This window comes from Sceloporus undulatus, chromosome 11, assembly GCF_019175285.1.
Source record: "Sceloporus undulatus isolate JIND9_A2432 ecotype Alabama chromosome 11, SceUnd_v1.1, whole genome shotgun sequence".
Lineage (NCBI taxonomy): Eukaryota > Metazoa > Chordata > Lepidosauria > Squamata > Phrynosomatidae > Sceloporus > Sceloporus undulatus.
In genome coordinates this window covers 4,083,977-4,090,640 of record NC_056532.1, presented here as the reverse complement: position 1 = coordinate 4,090,640, position 6,664 = coordinate 4,083,977, and the positions used below count along the sequence as shown (strand labels likewise).

At 48.9% G+C, this 6,664-nt stretch overlaps 1 long non-coding RNA gene across 1 annotated transcript in view; it reads right to left on the bottom strand.

The window, feature by feature from the left end:
* LOC121917046 overlaps nucleotides 1-6,101 on the bottom strand; it is an 11,620-nt gene extending 5,519 nt beyond the window's left edge. Inside the window, exon 1 of the long non-coding RNA XR_006100937.1 lies at nucleotides 6,076-6,101. This is a non-coding gene — a long non-coding RNA (uncharacterized LOC121917046). The remainder of the gene's footprint in view (nucleotides 1-6,075) is intronic.
* Between the last annotated feature and the right edge of the window lie 563 nt (nucleotides 6,102-6,664).

The following is a 6,664-nucleotide window of genomic DNA, read 5'->3' as shown; positions in this document are numbered from 1 at the left end:
TGCCCGGGATGGCTGTGGCATCATGAATCTGCCACAGCGGTCGGTGCAGACAGAGCCAACCGATTCATCTTTACATCCGAAACGATGATTTCCCTCTTCTGACGGTGGCCTTGTTTTTGTGTGATGCTCCTTTCAGGAATGATTTGCTGTACTTTCAGAAGACCTAACCTTATTGCTGTCATTGTTAATTGCCATCAAGGCTACATCTACACTAATGCAGTTTGATACCGCTTTAACTATCATGTCTGCATTCCGTGGAGTCCGGGGATTTGTAGTTTGTTCTGGCAGATAAGGCTAAAGAGCTCACAAGATTGCAGATCCCAGGACTCCACGGAACAAAGCGATAGGAGTTAAAGCGGTATCAAACTGGATTATTTCTAGAGTGCAGATCGGACCAGAAGAGTGCCTTCTGAGGCCCTTCAAAAGCAACTCTTGCAAGTTCCCTTGTTGCACCAGCAAAGTACCTTTGTTTCTACTCATTTCGAAGAGCGGTTTCATTCCACCTGCATTCAAGTCACGATGTTCCTCCTTAGTACTGAGCCTCAGAGACAGCCTTATTTTGAAAGGCCTCAAACTGCAAACCGCAGATGATCTGTGGTGGCCCATCATCCCCGTGTAAGAGACTCCAAAATGGATGTGGGCCTCAGAGAGAGGATCCAGCCTTGTTTTTCTGTGACTCCACAGTGATACTCCAGGGAACATGGGCCTTGCATGAGCTTCATGTTTTTCTTCCCGCCCAGACATTGGAGAGATCCCTTAATCTGATCTAGACACAACAAGGAGTCTTCTGACACCCAAGACCTCTCCGGATGCCTTTCATTTATGCGTATTCTGGAAATAATGAATCGACTCGCACATTTGGAAAATGTTATTTAGAGAAGAGAGGAACTGGACATCAATGGGGAGAGATCCCCAATGGAGATCACCCCAGTCAACCTCTCTTGTTTTGGTGGAGATCTCCAGCGCTCTTTGAGGGATTGCTGGGGGAGATGTTCTTCTTCCAGGAGGAGGAAGCGACGTCACATCGGACCGTTGCGCTTTAGCTTTGGAAGGCCAGCCTTGGCATTTCTGGACTTCCGAGTCCCTCCGTGGGCATGTGGGTGGATGCCACGGCCCTTGGTCTCCCACAGATCACAGACAAATCCCAGACACAATCCCTTCCTCAGCTCCCAAGAGGAAACAGAGATGTTCTTGATTAAAGGAGGGAGCGTGAAATGAACTCTAAATGGTTCCGCCTGTTTGGAGCAGAGAAGGCGCTGGCAAGAGGCAAAGAAACCAAACTCTCCTCCTTGTTCTATCACACGGCTCTTTTGTCCCGTACCTCAGAGATACGTCTCAAGGCGGCCGGATGGAGGTTTAAACCCATGCGCCTCCACCCCACCCTCTTGGTTACCTTGCCACACGTATCGGTGCATGGAGCAAGCCCTCCACAATTGGAGACATCTGTGCTCCCGCAAGGCCTGAGAAGCTTGCCTTGGCATCCGGTTCGTGGCAAGTACAAGCCGATCCGGGGTCTGACTTCATCCCCTTGCAGGCGACAGTTAGATAGCTCTGGAGGGACATGTAGCCCTAGATTGGGCTCCATGCCCTCCACATGCGGTTGCCAGATCTCTGGGCCTAGCCCTGAGTCCTCCAGTTTTCGTGGGTTGAATTCAGGCAGGAGATGAGGGTGCAGTTTCTTACCAGATCTTTCCAAGAAGAAGCAGCATCCTAACTTGGTACCTGATATATCTTTACGCTTCGAGATCTTGTCTAGTTCTTTCATGGCTGCCTTTCCAAGTCACTCTGAAGAAGACCACCAGTTAATGTTCTGAATAAGACTGCATTTCGAAAGAGAGTCAAACTTTGGCCAAGCCATGTACATCTTTAGTACGTGTTATTGTCGTATTGCATACTGCAATATTGTCATATTGCAATGGACTGTTAAGCTTCTGTCTAGCTGTAGGCTTTTAATTGTGCTGTTTGCATGACTATATCAATACAGTTCCTATCCTATTGCTCAATTTATTTAAGTTTGCATTTCGTTTTCCTTCCTTGGGGCTTTGCGGCGTCATGTAAAGGGAGACTCTCCCCACAAAGTGATGCTTTGATGCTTGAGGAGTCCCATGTTTGACCCTCTTTGGCTCTTGGGCATTTCAAGGCTGGTTTTTCAGAGTCCGTCCCCAGAGCCTCAGCAAACGCCTGGTTGGGAAAATGGCTCGAAGGGGTGCCGATGTTGTTGTTCTCATTCCCAAGCAGCCGTGGAATTGGCAAAAAGGGATGGAGCAAGGATGAGGCAAGAGGAGAGGAATGGGAAGAAGATTCCCCATGGGGCATGGAAACAGAACAGTCTGCGGCACACAGACAGCCAGAAAAGAGAGAGAGAGAAAGAGAAAGAAGAAGAAGAAAATAAACACCGTTCCGGAGAACACTCCGAGCTGTAAGAAGTAGAGGGAAGACAAGGGTTTCGCAAGGAAATAAGGGATTGTTCCTTTGGAAAGTCCCCATACGATGGAGTTGCCGAAAGCCAAGCTGGAGCCCGTTCAGAAAATTATCATGAATCGCAGACACATTGGAGTTGTATAAATAGAAAGCAAGGCCAGCCACCAAGCTGGGAACAATGGAGATGTCCTTTGGGTTCGGCCCAAAGACAAAGAGCAAACGTTCCTGGTTTTTCCCCTCCCTCCTGTTTGCTACAGGATGAACCCGTGGAAGGGCGCCACGTTCCACGATGGCGGAGACAGCGGGGGGAAAGGGCCCTGGTTGTGTCCATTCCTCCGTTTGGAAACGCATCGGTGTCATCCTGTCCTGGGCTCTTGTGGGAAAGGAGAAAAGGTAACTGTGAGAGAGATGTGACCGACAGTGACGTGGCTGACCCAAAATGCTCTCTGAATTGAGCAGCGGTTGACTCGAAAGATTTTAACATTGCCTTGGTATTGTCTCGTATTTATGGCATTGTGACTAGGGGTTCGGATCCTTGCTCAGCTATGGAAACCTTCTGGGTCACACTCTCTCCAGAGAGAGAAGGGGGTTGGAGCGTTGCCCTTCCCAGAAGGCTCAGGCAAAAGCAAACCCGATGGAGAGGAATTCATACCATTTCTATCCTCCAGCTTTCCCAGTTTGACCAAGACAGTCCCATTTAATCCTCTTGTCATCCCACTTTCCCCCCAGCTTCCCTCTCCTTCTCCTCCTTTTCCCTTTTGTCCTGAGCTTACGCCAATGGCTGCAAAATGCAAAGGTTGTTTGCATTCAATACACTCAACAAGGTGAATGGAGAGGAGAAGGCAAAACTCTGCCTTTCCCATGAGGTTTAGGCAAAAGCAAACTACTGCGGCCTTTCTTCGCTTGTCTGTCCTTCCTCATTCGTACCTTTTGCCACCATGACCACGTTCTGATATGGTTTGCTACTCATGTCCTGTCTTTCGTCTTTGAAATCTTTGAGGGTAAGGAGTGTCAACTTACAACATCCCCCCAAATAAACTTGGCCCCGAGCGAGAACAACTTCTGGCGAAAGGCAGCATGTCTGTGACTCATGGTAATAAACCTCCTTAAGTCGTTGCGGCGGTCCTTCCAAGATATGTGAGACATTCCTGGCATGTTCGGTTGTACAGCACATTCGGGGCCTCGGATGCACACTTTTGCTCATTTGCTGGGGATTAGCTTTCTTGGCCAAGGCCAGAGCGGAGGGCCAAGGAGCCAAGACATGAAGCGCGGAGTTAGGGCATTGAGAGGATGCCACCTGAGAAGTTGTCGATGGAGGGAGCCAAGCATCGAGGGGCATGTTAGAGCTTGGGAACGTGACTTTGAGGAGCAGATGCAAATCCCAGACTCTCCTATGCAGCCATGTTCTTTAGGCAGAAAGTCAGGGGTGTAGCTATAGAGGAGGAGATGACATGAATGATCCCACCAGATGGACCTACCCAAGGCGGTGAGATGGAGAGAAAAGCCTCCTCAGAAGATCTCCAACCCATATGAGGGGAGTTGTAAAGCCTGGGAGCAGCCACCAAGAAGGCCCAGTCTCCTATGTGTCTGATAGAGAGACTGCTAGAGAGTAGGGTCTCCTCAGAAGATCTCAAAAGATGAGCAGGAGAGTAGCATCCTTCAAATAACCTGGACTTGAGCCGCATAGGGCTTTATGGGTCACATTCAGCACAAACCATTCTCTCTCCTTCTGCCTCATCACAGGGTTGTTGTAAGAATAAAACAGGAGGAGAAAAGCAGTGTGACTTTGGGATCTTTAGGTGGAAGATGGAGTAGACGTTTCTCTTTGGGCCTCCGCCATTTTAACGTGGCTTTGATCGTTTCGGAAAGTTTTACATTGATCCGAACAGCTCTAAACGGTCCGTTGCTGTTTGTATTTGGCTCGTTCCTCATACTCTGAGAGCTTGGGATCCAAAATGTGGATAAGTACTTAATAATAATAACCATAAATATTGCATTGAAGAAGTATCTCCTGGCCAGGACAGCCGTAAATTAATGAAGTGTTGAGGAGTGGAGTCGAGATGCTTTGGTCCCTCCAAACCTTTCGTTCCTGGAAAGAGGGTGGAGGCCTGAAAGTAGCCAGGGCTTGGAGAAGTTACTCGGGGGTTAAGGGAACGACAGTTCTTAGAATACCCAAATCAGCATTCGTTTTGCATTTTCAATGCGGATTTATTTTCCCTTTTGCATTGTCAAGATAGACCCTCAAAGTTGATTTCCTTTTCACGGGTGTAAAATTTTAAATGTGGATGATACACACATATGTCTTGTCTATCCTTATAATTGATACACCGATGTTATGCACTTGTTGGTCTCTTTCGTTCCCCACCTTGATCCATAGGGAGAGGACTGACGGCGTCTCGAGCGCCTTTAATTTGCGCAAATTGCTGGGATGTCATCGCCTCCGAAGGTGGGGACCAAAGTTTGGACGCCTCCGCACCCCGGTGCTCCTGGCCTGGTCCTCTTCTTGCGCCTTCATGGTCTGTAAGGTTTCTTTGGCAGGTCCTTCTGCTCTTTCTCTCTCTCCGCTCCAAGCATTCTTTGATATTTTCTGCCTTGTGAGCTATTTGTTCCTCCGAATCCCTCCTTGGCCCGCGGCGCCTGGCTTTTCCGCGGGCCAGAATTCACACCCTCTCTTTTTTCCTGCCAGGAGACCTCTGCCATTATTAAAGAAAGCAATGCTTTATCACCCTTGCTTGAGCCGGCGCAGTTTTACCGTCCGGTTTTGTCGGAGACTCTGGGAAGGCGGAGGGCTGAAGTTACAAATCCCTTTCTCAAAATGGCATCGCCACAACCATCACTCTTCATTTCTATAGTGTTTTGTGGGCTATGTGGTCACGTCCTAGAAGAGTTTATTCCTGACGTTTCGCCAGCGTCTGTGGCTGGCATTTCATTTCCTCCTGGGCTGACAGGCAAATGGCACAAACCGTGGACCGGATTCAACCCAGGGGCTGCCAGTTGCCGAATCCCTTCGTCAAAGGTGTGCCTTCACTATAGCATCCTTGGCACAACATTATTATCCTGCCTTCCTCCCAACATAGAGACTCAAAGCAGCTAACATGGATGCCATGGCATCACATTGGTGCCCACTCTGGCCTACACACCAGGGCTGGCCCATCAAGCTAGTTCTTGCTTTTCGGAGTCCACCCTCCCAAACTTTCCCCAGTCATCGAATCCTAGGCTTCATTCCCACTTACAGATAAATCAGTGTGCGATCCGAATCAATCGATCGAGTCAACAATGAAACGGCTCAAATCGATTCACGATCTGATTTAAAAGGTAGTGGGAACGAGGCCCTAGAGTTGGAAGGGACCCCAAAAGATGTCTAATCCAAACCTCTTCTGCCATGCAGGAATACTCTATTCAAGCAGACCTGAACAATGTCCATCTGATTTCTGTTTAAAGATCTCTAAAGAGGGAGAGGCAAACACCAAGCCACAGAATTTCAGGTGCTCAAAGGGACCTCTGGAGTCATATCGTCCTATCCCCTGCCACTGAAGAAATCCAGAACTAAAACACTCCCGAAAAGCGGCCATCTAACTTCTATTTCGTTATGATTATCATTTTAAAAACTCCAATGAAAATGAGCCCAATGGCTTTGGAGGAAGGCTCTCTCACCGTCAGGGAGGGATCGCTTTTCCTTGTGCGCCTGCAACCGCATCTATGGAATGCTAGGTTGCCGTGCCTTTGATTTAAACACATCTTTTTTTATATCCCTTAAAATAATCATAGTAATATCTGTACCCTTCCTTTTCCCCCCTTTCCTTCCAGGGCTTTGGACTGTAAACAGGATATAATAAGCCCAGGCAATCTCTCTCTCTCACACGGCGTACGTTGCAGAGAGACGGCAAAGGGAACAGAACATTAAGAAACAAAACATTTGGGGCTTCTCGGCCGAGGAGGCGTCTCGGCGTGAGCCAAGCCGGGGGACCGATTTGACAGTTACGGCCTGAGCTCGGGTTCAAAACAGGACAGGGGCGAGCCAAGGGCCAGATCCAGGCGTGGGGCAGCCTGGTTTGAGAACGGTGCCACAATGCATAGAACCGAAGGCAACTTGCACAACCAAATAGCTGGGCACCTACAAGCTGTGTCTTTGCGTCGGACAAAGAGTAGCGCCGATCCAGCTGTTTCCCAGAGTCTCGGCATCTAGGGAATATGGCAGGCAACCAGGGTGACCAGATGTCTTAACCACAAAGGAGGCGGCGCA